The 19,036-nt window shown below is 43.7% G+C and overlaps 1 protein-coding gene across 1 annotated transcript in view; it reads left to right on the top strand.

Annotated features, from left to right (window-relative positions):
• SMPX (small muscle protein X-linked) overlaps positions 1 to 19,036 on the top strand; it is a 178,504-nt gene that overhangs the window by 68,414 nt on the left and 91,054 nt on the right. The window lies entirely within an intron of this gene.

Genomic DNA, 19,036 nt, shown 5'->3' with positions numbered 1-19,036 from the left:
GCATGCTGATCATGTGACTCGCTAACATTATAAACACTCTTTGTGATTTCACTCAGCTATGGTATAAAAGTTGATACTTGGTATTGAAATATCAGTTATCAGCTGTATCTGCTGATGTGACTTCACAGTGTACTGTAGGTAGATAGATCACATGAGTGAAATGCATACAGGTTGAGTTTTATCACATCACTTGACCAAAGTAAAAGTACTGTATTTAATAAAGACAATCCCCTTACTTATGGTTTATTTAAACCACAAGTGAAGTTAACCCTGAAATATTTTAATGGATGAATTGAGAGTTTCTAAAATGTTAACAGACTGAATTATGATGTGACATTTATAATTTGTTTTCATAGCCCTTCTCTATGCACTTCTTGAGACCTATGTGTATCTGTGCAACAGATGTGCATTTAGCACAATGCAAAAAAAAAAAAAATGGTTTACAGAATGTCATCAGTTTAATAAATAATGAGTTTATTACTGATCCACACAAACTGTATTTTTGTGGATTGTGGATTGTAAAACTATATTTGAAATAAATATTTTTGGCCACAGTGTGTCAGTATAACCCTGTATACAAAAACAAAATGCGTTATCTCACATTGTAGTTATTCTGTAATACTTACTATAAAACAGATGAGGTTTCCATGGAAACCATATTAAATTTGATTTCATTTTCTTATTAGCATACACTAATTTTAATATAACAGTATTTCCACTCTGGAATTTTGAATATATTTGCAAACACATCTCGGATAGCAAGAAATTATATTTTATTTGTTACATATTTGTTATGTAATACATATGGTTGCCTAAAAGCCACATATAAAAATCCATGCATACTGTAAAATAATCAAAGGATGGCATGGCTTATTTATTATTTTTAATTAATATATCTTTAAAAAACAACAACAACATATATTTAGAATGTGTACGGTGCCAATAAATTCAAACACTACAACAGAGGTTCCCAAACTGTGTGCCGTGGCTCCATGGGGTGCCTCGGGACACTTGCAGGGGTAACCTGGGTTGGTGGTCCAGGACCAATTCAAATTATTCATGGTCAATATAATAGGCAAAACCAGTGCTGGTGGCTGGCAGTCATAAAATATGTGGCCAAACAGAAGCAAATCTTGTCCCTCACCACACAACTGACCCTAAGGATGGCATATAAACGCCATCTACTTAATGTAATATTTCTTTCTAAATTTCTCAATAAAAATTTTTTGGCCTATGGGTGTTGTGAAAAAAATTCTGATATTCTAAGGCGCCGTGATTCAAAAAAGTTTGGAAACCACTGCACTATAGTTAGCACATCTTGACTTGTTTAAGGGGTTCTAAAAGGGAACAAAATTATATTACCCTTCTTTACAAAAAGAGAGGCTCTAGGAAGGCAAATATCAGGACATGAAAAAAAAGAGTCAATAAAGTTAAAGAATAGAATACCAGAGAATACATAATAAAGCAGACTGGCTGTATTAGTATCCCATTCATTGAATGTTATTTTATTATTGTGAACTACTGAAAAGTTAAAGCATTTTTACACAGTGGTTCCCAAACTTTCTTGAATCACGGCGCCCTAGAGTATCAATTTTTTTCACAGCAATCTCTAGGATAAAAGTTTTTTATTGTTAATTTGGAAAAAAATAATTCAATTTAGTAAATTCTGCATACCTCTACATCCTTAGGTTCAGTTTTGTGGTTGTCTACTGTTGTGCTTCTGATTGTTCGCATGTTATATGGTTGCCAGCCACCGACATTGGTTTTGCCTATCCCTTTGACCATATTGATTTGATCCAGGACCACCCACCAAGGCACCCATGCAAGAGCCTCCTTTAAGGGTTCCTTTAAGGTGACTGACATGTCCCCAAATAATGCAGAGATAGGAGCCATGCAACACTTATCAGTTTTTTTTCAATATGAATAAATGTGTATTAAATCATTAAAGTGCAGGCATAATTCCACCTATGTTCAATGCCATTTTTTTCAAGGTGCTATGCACTTTAATCGTTTGTGCATAGCACCTTGTGTATATACTTAAACATACAGTATATATAAACATTTCACAGGCTATACATACACGCAGTGATCCAATGCCTATATCCTATATGTCTCAAAATCATGTTACATACATCTAAGAAACATATCCAAAATACGACCATATCTGACACAAGACACAGCAAAAACTCAAATCCATGCTCTCATTATCTCCTGTATTGATTGTTGTAATAGTCTCCTGACTGTTCTTCCCAAACATAGGCTCTCACCACTACAATCCATTTTGAATGCAGCTGTGAGTCTAATCTTCGTCGCTAGACATTCATCGTCTGCATATCTGCTCTTTCAGTCCCTCCATTGGTTTCCGGTATTCTACCGTATTCAATATAAAATATTTTTACTTACATACAAGGCTATTAACCAAACTGCACCAACATACATCTCTTCACTCATCGCAAAATATCTCTTTACCCAACCTATCCGATCTGCGTCTCTTATCCACATGTATTACTTGTTCCCCCTCAAAATTACAGGACTTTATCCGGGCTTTACCGACTCTGTGGAATGCCCTCCGATGCACAACAAGACTCACCTCTAGTCTCTAAATCTTTAAACGTTCCCTAAAAACTCACCTCTTCATACAAGCCAATCAAATTCCAGACCCACCCACATAACCTTCAATGCTTCCCTATCTAAATACATCCTGTCTGTACAGTACACATAACCTCACATATTTTGTCTTTCTTTACTCTCACACCCTCCTGACCCTTAGCTAACATTGGTGGGTGCTAATATCATACGACGCATTAAGAACCTTTGCAAACTGGTGGACCATTATGCAATAGATAGCATCTATCCTTGTGTATCATTGCCTATTTCCATATAGATTCTTGCGAGAAGGGCCTTCCTACTTCTATGTCTGTCTGTTTTCGCCCAGTTTTGTTCTATTACTGTTGTTCTAATTGTAAAGTGCAACGGAATATGCTGCACTATATAAGAATCTGTTAATAAATATATAATCCTAGGACACTGCTCGGATCACTATTGTAGCCGGAGGCGTCTGCTTATAATAGGCGCCTCCAGCAGCATTTACATACAGAGCTATCACTGCTGCTTCCACTGAAGCAGCAGCGATAGCTGCTCCGTCCACATCTGAATTAGCCCTTATTGTGCCACATTACTGTGCCTCAATTCATATTATGTTTATTACAATAAACAAGTCAGATTATGCCACATTACAGTGCCGATTTATCATTATATCATCCACTACACACAACTCTCACTGAAAATACAATGTCACCCCATTTAGGCTGGGAATCAATTAGGACCCAATAGCTTAGCAGGCAAATACAGGAAATTGGTGTTCCACATCAGACTGTTCGACCCAGTACCCAAGCAAGCGCTGCCACTTCCTTGCATTCCACTCACTCTTCAAGCCTTCTAGCTGTGTTCATGCAATGCTCACCGCCGTGAACTTTCAGATTTCAAATGTTAATCCCACTGCTACTGGAGCATGGAGGCCACCATCTTAGTTTCAGTAAGATGATCGTCACTCACCCAATCTTGCACTGGTTTCCCTTCACCTGACTGCAGCAGCCTATCAGTGGTTTGAGCATACTATTTATACTTCTTGCAGACCATTGCTTCTTGCCAGAACAACTTTGCTTCGTAGATGCAACCCTGCCTCCCACAGTGTGCTTTGTTTCCCATTGCTTGGCTGCTATTTCTAGTGCTGCTTATACCTGCTACTGCTTTCCTCCTCAGCTTCAGTTACAGTACCATATAGCTGGGTGCGCACCACTGTTTCCAGTGTTGCTGATACCCGTTATTGCATAGTTTCTCAGCACCAGTTACCATATTGCTGGTTACTCACTGTTATTACCAGCACTACATAGTTTGCTTGCTGCGCACTCCCTCAGCGCCAGTTACAACTTAGCTGGGTGCTCAGCACCGTATCCTAAACTATAGCGTTTACTTGCTACACATTCCTTCAGTGCCAATTACCATCCTGTAGGGAGCCTTGCAGTATCCTGTTCTACATACACTTGTAGCAGCAGATATTCACATTACTAGCATCACCCATAGTACTGGGTGCTCTCCGCAGTCCCCTGTTCCAGATTCCAGCCAACGCAACACTTCTCTGACAATCCAGTGACTCTAATGCCATGCCTTTTCCTAGTCCCTGCTCTGGCACTTCTCCCAGTTTTGTCTGCCTTTTACTTCTGCTGTTCCCATATGAGGAGGAACCCATTAAGCTTCACACTCCAGCTCAAACCAACGCCTAGGTCTTGCTCCGTGTTCATAAAATTCACATTTGTGACAGTTGGTATGCAACTACTGTGCAGTATATAATCTATGTCCAGAGCCTCTGAGCCCCATAACAATGTCACCCACCAGATCTGTAACTAGGTGTGTGCGGAGTGTGCTCCACACATAGCGCTGCAGGGTAGGGGTAACTTTTGGAAGCAATTATGAATTATCTAATTACTTTCACTTGCAGCTTCCCACCTTTTTGAAGTCCAGCATCTCCTGACCACCCGTGTCTCCTACCCCCACCCCTTTTGTCGCTAATACCTATACAGCATTCATGGACTTGACTTGTTCTTCAGTCTCACTGTCCTTTATTACATTTTGGGAAGCTGATGAGTCCAGGATTCAAACTGGTTGCCTATGCTATTGCAGTCGGACACTCTATTCATTGAGCTATCTTCCCTTGCATAGACAGCTAGAGAATTCCATGCTGGAGAGTTCTAAATATTTGAATCTTACCTTGTACTTTGTGAAGGGGTGATCAGTATTGCGGCTAAGCAGGTCTATGTGGTGTGTGACTGCAATGGATTGGATGTGTGGCTGCACACTGCATGGATCTGCTCGATTATGGTTCTGGTTTTTTTTTATGGGGTACAGGTAGCTTCATATAGTTAGTAATCTCATAGTTATTATGTGGTGAGCAAGTGGCTCGGTGGTTGGGGTGTTTGGTTGGGATGCAGCAGGTTTCGGGATTGAGTCCTGGGTGTGGCAGTATATTGAAATGTGTTATTTAATGAGGGGTACTGTGGCTGAGTAGCTGCAAGCTCTCCGGACGAGTGCATCAATGTAGTATACAGGGGATTGGTGTCCAAATCAATTTTCATGCAGTGTAGTGTAGTGAGAGGCATGCGCTGCCTTTATGTCACTATTGTAAAAATGTGAAGGGGAGGGGGGGGCACCAGTTCTCTTTCTGACACATGGCACCAAAAAAGTCTAGTTACGGCTCTGGCACCCACTATAGCTGCACCCATCGCTGTGCGTTTATGCTCTCTGTGACTATAATCTATTCCTGGAAGGCAGAAGGCACGTAGCGTCTAGTTTCCCTTCAAAGCGGGCAGCCCACGAAGGGAAACTAGACGCGTAGCGTCTAGTTTCCCTTCACAGCGGGGACAGCGGGCAGCGGCAGCAGGGGGCACAGCATCAGCGGATCTTGCCGTGGTGCGGCGCCCTCCGGAAGGCAGCGCCCCGGGCAAAAGTCCAGCTTGCCCGTGGCAAGATCCGCTACTGCTCCCTGTGAAGGAGTACAGGGGAGGTGTAACTGCAGTGCCCACCTGCAATGCCACAATCTAGGCTCTAGGTAACAGGATTGATCACATTTTCTTGCTACTTTCTAAATAAAATATGCACTAAAAATAATATATTTTTTTGTATCTGTGGCAACAGTCTGCTACTCTAAGAGAGGTCATTGGTAAATTAATTATCTGCAAGTTATTAGTTATAAATCTAAAGCAGGGGTGTCAAAGACAAGGCCCGCGGGCCAAATCCGGCCCGCCAGACCTCGTCTGATGGCCCGCGGTGCCGCCGCCATGAAACCCCCTTCTCCCGAGTGCCCAGCTCGGGGGGGCGGGGTTTCGCGGAATGACGCGATTGCGTCGTGACGTCACGGCGCAAACGCGTCATTCAACGAAACCCCGTCGGAGGAGGGAGAAGGGAGCCGCGCAGACGAGGAGGGAGAGGCGGCTGAAGAGCGGCGAGAACCGCTTCAAATGTAAGTCAGCCCCTCTCCCTTCCTCTCTTTCTCTCTCTCTCCCTCCTTCCACCACCTGCCACAATGTGTAAAATGGGGACCTGTACCTGCCGCTATGTGTAAAATGGGGACCTGTACCTGCCGCTATGTGTAAAATGGGGACCTGTGCCTGCCACAATGTGTAAAATGGGGACCTGTGCCTGCCACAATGTGTAAAATGGGGACCTGTGCCTGCCACAATGTGTAAAATGGGGACCTGTACCTGCCGCTATGTGTAAAATGGGGACCTGTGCCTGCCGCAATGTGTAAAATGGGGACCTGTGCCTGCCGCAATGTGTAAAATGGGGACCTGTGCCTGCCACAATGTGTAAAATGGGGACCTGTGCCTGCCACAATGTGTAAAATGGGGACCTGTACCTGCCGCTATGTGTAAAATGGGGACCTGTGCCTGCCACAATGTGTAAAATGGGGACCTGTGCCTGCCACAATGTGTAAAATGGGGACCTGTGCCTGCCACAATGTGTAAAATGGGGACCTGTACCTGCCGCTATGTGTAAAATGGGGACCTGTGCACTATAAAAGGGGGCACATGGCTGGGCACTATAAAAGGGGGCACATGGCTGGGCACTTTAAAAGGGGGCAGATGGCTGGGCACATATAAGGCAGGTGGAGCGGTAAATTTTGGATAGACCTACAGATACAACCGGCCCTTTGATGGGGACCAAACTGCTGATGCGGCCCCCGATGAATTTGAGTTTGACACCCCTGATCTAAAGGGTTCCACTGCAAAACGGGGTAAAACGGAGCCTAACAGGTTTTTGATAGTTAGTATAATATAGTATAATTTAAAGATGTAGTAAATAAATCTGTTTTCATTATTGTTAATATGTACAAAATGTTAATACAGTATGTCTGCATGTGTAACTAGAGTGCTGAGCATTCTATAACAACATATTTAATTACTTAGCTGGAACGGTTGCATGGGATGCAATTACCACCAGATGGCCTTTCACATGGTCACATCCGTCCTCCTCTGTCCCCCAGCTTATTAAGGAAGAAATCAGTTCTGCACATGTCAGTCATGCTCTGGCTTTTCAGGCACTGTGAGTGACATCGCAGCCCCAGATCTACACCTGAGCTGATCTGCAAACATCGGCCAACAGCGAAAAAATGACCGTAGCGTTCGCCTCAGGATCAGCCCCTGTGACTATGTCCACCTCATGATATAAATTCATACAGCAATGAGAATATTCATTTCCATTGATTTCATTAAAAACAAGTGCATTTATTTTAAGTCACATGATTACAGTGATTCTAAACAAATAGTTGTTTAACGTAAGTGTGTCTTTGGCATCACTACTCATATATGCTCATAGCAAAAGTATCTTATCCATTTTGAATATAAATAAATGTAAAAAAAATTATCGTGGATGAATTTGTATCACTGAGGGACATAGGAGGAATCCTTAATAGCAGGGCCTTTATGCTGCCTTATGTTGATCTGAGTATCACACAATATAAAACCAGATTGTTTATTCATACACAGAGGTAAATTGACTAAGATGGGAGTTCTGTTTAACCACTTGCCTGGCATGGTTGCATCAGATGCGACCATACCAGCAAGTGCTCTATCTGACCTGGTCGCACAGGATGCAACCAGTCAGATAAACAGTGTTAGCAGCGGCAGGTAAGAGAAACTTCCCTCCGCTGCTGTTCTCAGAGGGACCAGAAGTTCCCTCTGCCTCCCTGCATCCTCCCCTCAGTGTTGCCAGAGCCGGATTAATAATGGGGCGGATGGAGCTGCAGCTCCAGGACCCCTATCAAAATAGGCCCACAGCATTTACTATGGCTGCATAAGGTCTTGCTTTCCCCTGTTCCCACCCGTGGGTTGAAAAACCGGGCATAGTAACTGCTGTAATATCGGCACAGCAGGAGCCCTCCCAAGCTCTTCCTGCACTACAGTTTTGGTTTCTGCCCCTGGACCTCTCCCGCATGGCCGCACCGTGATGTCACAGCGCACATCCCGCAGATCCCGTGACTGACACATGCACCGCCCTGTAGTACAGCTGCAGTAGCCAAGCTCAGGTCCGTGAAGGCAGGCTTGATGAACCTGACTGAGCTGCGGTATGTGGCAGTTGCTGCTGCTGATCGGGGAAGTGCTGTAGTGCAGTGCTGTATAAGGTATGCACTGCCACAATAAACATTTATCAATTATATTTGGTGACTTGATACTGTATTTATCTCTTTGTATGTATAAATTAGTTCAAGACAGGTCACCTCAGTCAATGCCTGTCCCTGCTTGGCTCCACCCCCTCTCTGCTATTTATTCAAGCCCTTTGCCTTCCCTTTAGTGGCTCAAATCCCCCTCCTTCCTCCCATCGTGTCTCCATCCCAATCCATCCCAGGTCGATCCCGCACATTCATCCTAACTCCTCACCTCCCCAACTCCCCCATCATGTTATAGTGACAAACAAGGGCGTAGCTACCATAGGTGCAAGCAGTGCAGCTGCTATGGCATACAGAGCTGAGAGGGGACCACCTTCCCTGTCAAAGTTACATGTGTTATATACATTTTCTGCCATTGGGTGGTACGTAGGGGTCCTTTTAAACTTTTTCCTTAGGGCCTGCAATATATGTAGGTATGCCCCTGGACCTGCTCATTGTAGTGTGGTATAAAATTAACTGGAAGGCAATTTAATGTTATATAATATGAACCAGGGCACTGTAATGATTTATATAATATGAACCAGGGCACTGTAATGAGTTATATAATATGAACCAGGGCACTGTAATGAGTTATATAATATGAACCAGGGCACTGTAATGAGTTATATAATATGAACCAGGGCACTGTAATGAGTTATATAATATGAATCAGGGCACTGTAATGAGGCACAATATGAACAGGGAGCACTATATATCATAATGTGAATTGGGGGTACTGTGCGGCATAATGTGTACTGGCATCTCTGAAATGTGACATAGGGTGAACTTAAGCACTTGGGATATTGGGCCTAATTCAGACCTGATCCTCCTCTGCACATTTGCAGAGGTCTACGACCAGATAGTCACCGCCCATGTGGGGTCATTCCAAGTTGTCGCTCGCGAGCAACTTTTTGCAGCGCTGCGATCAGATAGTCGCCGCCTATGGGGGAGTGTATTTTTGCTTTGCAAGTGTGCGAACGCTGTTGCAGCCGACGGCACCAAAAAGTTTTTTGCAGTTTCTGAGTAGCTCTGGACTTACTCAGCCGCTGCGATCACTTCAGTCTTTTTCACTTCAGACACCCCCCCTGCAAACGCTTGGACATGCCTGCGTTTTTGCAAACACTCCCAGAAAAGTCAGTTTACACCCATAAACACCCTCTTTCTGTCAATCATCTTGCGATCGGCTGTGCGAATGGATTCTTTGTTAAATCCATCGGCCAGCACGAGCCTCCTTGTACCCGTATGACGCGCCTGCGCATTGCGGTGCATACGCAAGCGTAGTTTTGCCGAGATTTAACCTGATCGCAGCGCTGCAAAAAGTTGCTAGCGAGCGATCAACTCGGAATGACCCCCATAGAGAGTGAAAACCTGCCCCGCGCAGTGTGCAAATGCATGCGTACGGCGTGCGAAAACTTCACCAGACAGCGGACAGCTGCAAATCCATTCACAACTCACTCACCACCTAATGATTTTCCCAGTCTGTGCATAGCTCAGGCCTTGCTCCTACAGTGCGATAGAATCAAGCTTTTTGGGGCCGGAGCTGACGCCACACGCCCTCCTAGAAAACACTTGGGCACACCTGCGTTTTAACGGACACTCCCAGAAAACGGGCAGTTACCACCCACAAACGCCCACTTTCTGTCAATCACCTTGCGTACACCTAGCGATCTAAATTTTCACACCAGTCTGACGCTGTTTGTGCTCGCACCTGTGCATTGTAGTACATACACATTGATAATGTTAAATATTATCTTAAAACATAAAGCTATACACTGTTACCGTGGAGCCGCTATGGCCGCTAGACTTATTACACACACTACGGACTAAGTACGCTATTGGCGTACTGAGTACCGTATGGGTACGCACTTAGCGTAGCAGACGCTAGGCCGTGGGCACGACGCACGAGTGGCACGTGCGCTCACGGATTCACGCTTCGTACCAAGCACGCTATTGGCGTACTGAGTACCGTACTGCTACGCTATTAGCGAATCACGAGCGGCACGGACGCTCACAGAATGATATACAGTAAACCTTGTTAACAAAACAATGTATGGATGTGCTTATACTCTGAACCTTAGTAGTCAAATATTGTAACGATGTGACGCCTAAAAACCTTAACAATGTGTATGCTGTTAGAGCGATTAAGACGCTAAGAAAGCCCTTTGCAGGAAAGTGAAAACACAACACCAGGTTTTGCTAAAACCACAGGGCTCTAACACCGCAGTGGATTATTCAGAGAAAAAGGGGAAAACAGATACAAGTTATACACTACAAGCTAACAAGGAAATCTAACAGAATAACAGAGAATAATGATGGCTACAGAGAATATACATACATGGGAAATCGTTCGCAAGCGCGACCTGGATCCAGTCCTCAGCTATTCAGGTAGAAAGCCTTCAGAGTCTTGAGGCTGGCCAGGCAACAGTGGTCTTTATATACACAACATACATTCACAATACAATGGTCCCTGTAATCTCATTGTTCATTGGACACAGGGATGTGTCTCTACATTACAGCAAAGGTCATAGGTGGATTTGAACAGGTGGGCTGTGTCTTTCCCCAACTGCTCTGGTGGGAGGTATCCTCAGGATTCCCGCTGCATGTGTAATTTACAGCAAATACAGTTAATGTTCATAATCTACTTCTGTACATTACTATATGCAGGAGCGAGCGATCCTTTCCTAACTAACACCGGAATGTTACCCTTAAAATACCCTACAGCTGGATACTAGACACCACCTTTCAACCTTTATCTGACCCTTCCTATCATGCAAAGAGGAATCTCTCTGTCCAGGAACTGTTTAAACTAATCATACTCGCTGACATGGTCTAGGGGAATATTATCTACAAAATGCACTATTTGGGTTAAATATGCTACGTTCTAGTCGCACGCTACACGCTCACAAACTCCGCCGTAAATACACATCTCATGCGCAAGAGTCGCTGGAGCGTCTCTTACGCAACTTGCGGGTATGTGTACGCACGGGGGACCAGGTGCACGAGCAGCGTGCATGTGCATGAGGGGTTAGTACAAGGGATATGCATCATGATATTTTTCGACTTTGACAACATGCGCAGTCATTCGATAATCACCCGCTGTGTGATTTCGCACAACAGCAGTCAGTTCTGATTCGGGTCCTTTATAATAATAATTCCCATATGACTTATCCTATTGGTGATACCCGCTGTGCTGTTATTGCATTATTATAATTCTTCTCCCACATATGTCCTTCTGTTTATAACCTGCATGATGTCCTGTATGTTGTCCAATTCCCTATTGATACCACATATGACAGCATCTGTCCTTTGTAGGACTGCACGCCACTATGTTGCTATTTTGTTTCTATATGTTGTTATTTTGTTTCTGTAGGTAGTTACTTTGTTTCAAGGTCTTTGGGGGTCATTCCGAGTTGATCGTAGCTGTGCTAAATTTAGCAAGCTACGATCATGAACTTAGACATGCGGGGGGACGCCCTGCACAGGGCTAGTCCGCCCCGCATGTCAGTGCCGCCCTTCCCCCCCCCCCCCCCAGCACAAATACAAAAGCATTGCACAGCAGCGATGCTCTTGTATTTGTGAAGTAACTCCCGGCCAGCGCAGCTCCTACGGCTGGCCGGATGTTGTGTGTCGCTGCCGCTGGCTGCGGCACGCCCCCCCCCCCAACAGTCCGTCCACGCCTGTGTTGGCCGGACCGCGCCTACTAAACGGCGGCTTAACACCGCCGTTCAGCCCCCTCCCGCCCAGCGACCGCCTCTGTCTCAGAGGAGATCACTAGGCAGCGACCACTGCCATGCGCCGGCGCATGCGCAGTTCCAACCCAATCGCTGCGCTGCGACAAACTGCAGCGAGCAATTGGGTCAGAATGTCCCCTTTGTTTCTAGTATTGCCATACATACCCCCGCTGATGTTTCACTGCTATTACAGACACAGGACGCCAGGATTTATAGGGGTTAATCTGTTGCCTGTGTACCTCCAATATATACCCCGCTCATTGTATATGCCACAGAGAGCCAAAATGCTATAGTCAGTATGGATGGTGTAATGGTTAGCATTATTGCCTCACAGCACTGAGGTCATAGGTTTGATTCCCACAATGGTCCTGTGTGGAGTTTGTATATTCTCCCTGTGCTTGCGTGCGTTTCCTCCGGTTTCCTACCACAATCCAAAAATATACAGATAGGTTAATTTGCTCCCAAGAAAAAGTAACCCTAGCGTGAATGTGTGCGTGTACATGTGATAGGGAATATAGACTGTAAGCTCCACTGGGGCAGAGACTGAAGTGAATGCCCAAATATCCTCTCTGTAAAGCGCTGCGGAATATGTGTGTGCTATATAAATAACTGGTAATAAATAAATAATATAATAAAAGTCGGGAGGGGTCGCTGCCACACAAAGAGCTGCAGAGAAGGGGCGGGTGTATGCGACGTTGGAAGGACCTTATACTGTCAGTCTCTGGGCTAGCCGCGCCGAGAATGTTCGTTCGAAGCAGATGACCGTGGCTACATCTGTATTGCAGTTACATTAACAAGGGGCTTGTTCATTCATAGACTCTCACATTGCAATTGTTCATGTAAGTAAAGAGCGGGGGAAATTTTTGAGGGTAGGCCCTAGTCACACCATATGTACAGGCCACACCCCCTGTGCAGACCACACCTCCACAACACTGGTTACACCCACCACATCACTAGTCACACCTTTGGTGTCCTGGTCGCACCCCCTGTGGGGTGTGACCAGGACACCAAAGGCCCTTCAATAACACAATAGGCCCTTCATAAATTTCAGATCCAGGACCATAATCTGGCACTGCCGAATCATTGCTGATCGGTCAGCACGGTAGGACCCCCCACCCAGCGGCTGCAGACAATGGCAGCCGCTGGGAAAGTGTAAAACAACTCTCCCAAGCCACCTCCATCAGACCACCCCTGGGTACCTGGCAGCTGTCTTGGTGGTAAAAAGTAACGTGATGGTCGCGATGTTACTAATGTTCCTATGTTACTGATGCTCCCGACTGATGTTCCGATGTCTAAGAATTTATTATTATTTTTTTTAAATTAAAAATAAATAAATCTTTTTTTTTAACTAAAATCATTTTGGATAAGGTTACATTCATGTTCTTCACCTAATTCACTAAATAAAAAAAACTCAGATAATTTTGGAGCGTTTTTTGGGGGGGAAAATCATCAGTCAAGCGATTAAGATGGGATGTTGCCCATAGCAACCAATCATATTCAAGGTATTATCTTCTAGAAGGTGCTAGATAAATGAAAATTAGAATCTGATTGGTTGCTCTGGGCAACATCCAATCTTAAATAGAACTCCCATCTTAGTAGATTTACCCCACAGTGTACACTATATATATTTTCCTTTCATTCTCAGTGTGCCTGCACCATAAGAAGCATTTCTACTAATTTGTCTAGATTGGTATGCTTCATTGGCGATTCTATAATGGGTGCAGTGTGTGCGGTGCAGACGGGTGGGGGGCCCACACTGCACCCATAGAATATTCTTACCGCTACAGAGTCCCACGACCGAGGCCCTGCTGTGCGGGCACAGATCACTCGGAAAATGGCTGCAGCAGCATTATGCCAGAGCCTACTGCTGAGTGCTGACGGAGAGGAGGGGGCCCGCGATAGAAGCTGCACGCGGGTCCCCTACTCTCTTAAAACGCCCCTGGTATGCTTATATTTGATTCTGCAGTTGCGCCTGAAATGAACTGTATAATACTGTGCAATGGAGTGCAAATGGTTTTGTGCAAACAAAAAAAGCCTTTACTGGTCAGGGAACCAGGTCTTACAGGTAATGTACACAAACAATTTACATGTAGTCAATAAAAATGGGGGGGGCTGGACAAGGTGTTCACAATAACATCTAAAATGGATATAACGCACAAATTTAGGGATGGTCTGAAAGATGTCCACTCAGAGGGTGGCATCCCACCGCTCTTTTGTGTGGATATGATCTTGTAGTGGTGTCAAAAATGTCCAGAACTTAATATTTCACTGCGGACAATCCTAATCACAGGGCCATAACTAGGGGGGAGGGGCTAAGGGGGCATGGCCCCGGGTGCAGGATTTGAGGGGGCGCCAAGGAGTTACAGAGGAACAGGGTTTTTTGTTTTGTTTTTTACCGGCAGTGCTGTGCTGCTCTAGTGAGACAGCAGACAGCTCAGGGGCAATGGCTTTGCCCACAGCTGGCGCCGACGCTGTGTGGGTTAGCTCCAGTTCCTGGGATCTCTACTATGCCGGCTTTAGGGGATGTAGTATAGGGATGTAGTGCAGTGTATAGGGGAATGTAGTGCATTGATGAAGTGTTATGATATAGTGCACTGTATGGGGGCACACAGAGCATGCAGTTGAACACACTGGCGGGGCATGTGACACATAGGGCATTTGAGGCACATAAGGGAATATTGTCCAGTAGTATTCCCTTTTTAAAAAAATTCTGATAATCTGATTATTTAAGTCTGACAGGGTTTTTTTTTGTGGTGGGGAGCGCGAAAATTACTACCTTGTCCCGGGGGGCATAAATCCTAGTTTCAGCCCTGCTAATCAGGTCTAAAAGTCGTGTCCTTTCCCCATTCCAAGACTGTGAGCGATTCCCAGTGTCTTTGGTGACCGCGATGCGCTTGTAGCAAAGCCCAATACTTGACTACGAGCATCTGTTCCCCCCGCCAGCAACATAGGGGTACCTCTTATCTTAAGGACTATTTAACATCATATTCCACATTAGTCTGTTCACCTTCCTATGCTTCACTTCGGCATTGGAGAGTGTACTGGACGGACATGTCCATCTCAGTACTTCGAGGTGTGGGCGTGGCGTGCAGCAGGTGGATATGCCCTGTGTGCTGTATCTAACAAAGGGGTGCTCTGTCTGCTGTATTTGAAAGGGGTGTTCTCTCTGTCAGCTGTATCTGAAAAAGGGGTGCTCTCTATGTATGGTGTATCTGAAAAAGGGGTGCTCTCTGTCAGCTGTATCTAAAAAAGGGGTGCTCTCAGGCTGCTGTATTTGAAAGGGGTGTTCTCTCTGTCAGCTGTATCTGAAAAAGGGGTGCTCTCTCTGTCAGTTGTATCAGAAAAAGGGGTGCTCTCTGTCTGCTGTATTTAAAAGGGGTGCTCTCTCTGTCAGCTGTATCTGAAAAAGGGGTGCTCTCTCTGTCAGCTGTATCTGAAAAAGGGGTGCTCTCTCTGTCAGTTGTATCCAAAAAAGGGGTACTCTCTGTCTGCTGTATCCAAAAAAAGGGGTGCTCTCTGTCTGCTGTATTTGAAAAGGGTGCTCTCTCTGTCATCTGTATCTGAAAAATGGGTGCTCTCTCTGTCAGCTGTATCTAAAAAAGGGGTGCTCTTTCTGTCAGCTGTATATGAAAAAGGGGTGCTCTCTGTCTGCTGTATTTAAAAGGGGTGCTCTCTCTCTCTCTCTGTCAGCTGTATCTGAAAAAGGGGTGCTCTGTCTGCTGTATCTGTCCATCCATCCATCCATCCATCCATCCATCCATCCATCCATCCAGGGGCTCTGCCCCAGTGGAAAATTAAATTAATAAAAGCTAAAAACAAAAAGCCTAAAATTAAAATTATAAAAATATATATTTTTTTTTTGTTTGTGCTGCACCCCAGGGTACTATACAATTTTTATTTTATTAGTACTGTGACACTGCAGGTTAGACAACAGCATATTACATCCTACTAATGCACGTATTGTGCGACGCTGTCGGTGAAGTCAACCGCAGTGTGTAATTATTATTATATGCATTTCTGACTCATTTGTGTGACACTGTCGGTGAAGTCAACCGCAGTGTGTAATTATTATTATATACATTAACCGCAGTGTGTAATTATTATTATATACATTTCTGACTCATTTGTGCGACGCTGTCGGTGAAGTCAACTGCAGTGTGTAATTATTATTGTATACTTATTGTATACTTTTCTGACTCATTTGTGCGATGCTGTCGGTGAAGTCAACCGCAGTGTGTCATTATTTATTATATATATATTTCGGACTCATTTGTGTTACGCTGTCAGAGAAGGTCAACTCCACTTTGTGTTGATAGAAATGGAGGCTACTATTAGTGCTGAAGCTGCTGCCAATAGTCATGACATTGACAATGCTAGTCCATCAACGTCATCTGCTAAGGCAGATGCCCAGTGGCATAGAGGCCTTAGGCAAGGGTATGTAAAATCATTTAATTTCAAAATGGTAAAGAAAAAAAATCAAAAGGAAAGTTAGCTGCAGAGGCAGTAAGACAAACTGAGCATTCAGAATCAGAACCATCAGACATTCTTGTGGAACGTTTGGGGGTGTCCACGTCAGCCGACATTTCTCACACTGGGGCAGATGTATTAAGCCTGGAGACAGCATAAGGAAGAGATAAACCAGTAATAAGTGCAATGTGATAAACACACCAGGCAATCAGTCCTAACTGTTCATTTACATATTGGAGCTGATTGGATGGTACGTTTATCACCTTGCACTTATCACTGGTTTATCAGTTCCTTATGCCTTCTCCAGGTTAATACATCTGCCCCACTGTCCTCATAGAAAAGCCTCTTTCACCTGCTTCCACCATTTTTGAACCATCTGCACATGTGGGGACAATTCCATCTTGCACCTTATTTCTTTGCGTTATGTGCTCTTTGGAGCATTTTTTGGGCATAGTTTATAAAACTGTCATCCTGTGTGCCACTGCAGTGCTACTCCTAGATGTGCCAGGTGTTTGTGTCACCCACTTCTGTCGCTTAGCTTAGTCATCCAGCTACCTCAGTGCAACCTTTTGGCCTAAACTGGATGCAAACAATATTGCGAGCTGTGAGGTGTTCAAAATAGACTGGAAATGAGAGGAAATTAATGTTATGGAGGTTAATAATAATACTGTAGGAACAAAAACACTCCCAAATTCTGTGATTTTAGCTGCTTTTATGATTTTTTTTTTAAATTAGAACCAAAACCATAACTAAAACACATAAGGCCAGTTTTGGCAAAACCAATCCAAAACCAAAGTGTAATTTCTAGAAACACTTAGTATTTTTTTTTTTTACCTTTTTGTTTTACCTTTAGTGGTAACACTACCCATTTGGTTTGGGTTTATTTCAATCATTTTAATACTACCAATACTACCAATAGTGCTGGTCAAAAGCAATTTTGTACTAAGGGCTCTGCTGGGTACTCTAATTATAGTTTTTATGCTGAATACAAATATACAATTTGATTTTTCCTATCAGGCTTCATTTCTTATGTGATGCCATGTTTTTTTTCTGCATTTGTAAAGATGATAATCCAGTCATGGGGGATCATAGTCATGAACTCAACTTCTTCAACGGTTTCTCAAAAGTCAGCTTAAAAGTAGTCCTTCCTCATAAGGAAAATACATTTTCTTCTGTACCTATTACATATGCTGCAAACATGAAAGAGTCATTCAATAACTTTAAGTTCCTTTAAGAAAAAGTTCAGTGTCAGAAATATAAGTGGAATATTTGTGGAAGTCTAAAGGTTAATATAAGTTGTTGGGGTTGCAGCCAGGTCACACCAAACACTTGATTTTTTTTTTGTAGAGCTGTGCACTGGACCATTTTTGCTGATTTTGGTTCCGATTTGTCATTTTACCTAAACACCGTAACTGATTTTGGTTTTGTGTATTCTTCAAAATATGACAAGAAACGCTAAAATCTTAAAAAAAAGGTAAATCACAGTTTGGGCTTTTTTTTGTTCCTACTGTATTATTAGCCTCAATAACATTCATTCCCAGTCATTTCCAGTCAACTTTGACCACTTCATAGCTCAAAATATTGTTTTCAGCCAGTTTAGACCGAAGTCTGGAGCAAGCTGGCTGGTTACTAAGCGACAGAGCAGTGGCACAAACTCACAGCAATTTATAGCACATATATGAAATATTGCCACACAACTGTGGCAGAAATTAAAAGTAGTGCAAGATGTAATTGTCCTTTGGATCTCCCACCAATCCTTGTGTTGGATGTTACAAAGGACATTCAAAGTGTAACAAACCAAGCACTTCAGCGACTTGGACTGCCACTTTTGTGGCTTAAGTGCTTTGGACCCCCACAAAACATTTGGAGCCCAACAAAACATGCTACCAATGGGCTTAAGGCAACTAAGCTAATAGCTCTGCAGTGGCAAGATGTCATTGTCACTACTATCCTCATCTTCACCCTCATCAGTGTGTACATCATTCTACAAGATCTAGGTGTTCACATAGATAACAATCTTAACAGTAGTACCCAAAGTAGGAATGCAGAAAAAAGGAAAACATGGTATTAGCATGCATTAAGTGGGGAATTGATGCAAGGGATGAGAGTGTTATATGCCCATAATATAAATCACTAGTGAGGCCACATCTCGAATACTGTGCACATTTATGGGCATCATACTACAAAAAGGATATCCTGGAACTAGAAAAGGTTCAGAGATGGGCGATCAAATTGATTAAGGGGATGGAGACACTAGAATATGAGGAAAGGCTTGCTAGGCTAGGCATGTTTAAACTGGAAAACATTAGATTAAGAGAGGACATGATTAACAATTACAAATATATAAGGAGTCAATACACAGAGCTAGCAGGGGATTTGTTTTTGGTAAGATCGGCAAAAAGGACGTGTGTACACCCGCTTAGGTTAGAGGAGAAGAGATTTCACACACACAGAGAAGAAAAGGTTTCTTCACAGTAAGGACAATACGTATTTGGAATTCCCTGTCTGAGAGAGTAGTAATGGCGGACTCGGTCATTACTTTTAAGAATGGGCTAGATAAATTCCTAATGGATAAGGATATACAGGGTTATGGTGGATAAATCATGTATATAGTAATAAAAAAAGGGAGTATTTTAGT

Source organism: Pseudophryne corroboree, chromosome 2 (assembly GCF_028390025.1).
Source record: "Pseudophryne corroboree isolate aPseCor3 chromosome 2, aPseCor3.hap2, whole genome shotgun sequence".
In the NCBI taxonomy this organism is placed as follows: Eukaryota; Metazoa; Chordata; class Amphibia; order Anura; family Myobatrachidae; genus Pseudophryne; species Pseudophryne corroboree.
Note: the sequence above shows the minus strand (reverse complement) of the source record. Positions and strands in the feature narration are given on the sequence as shown.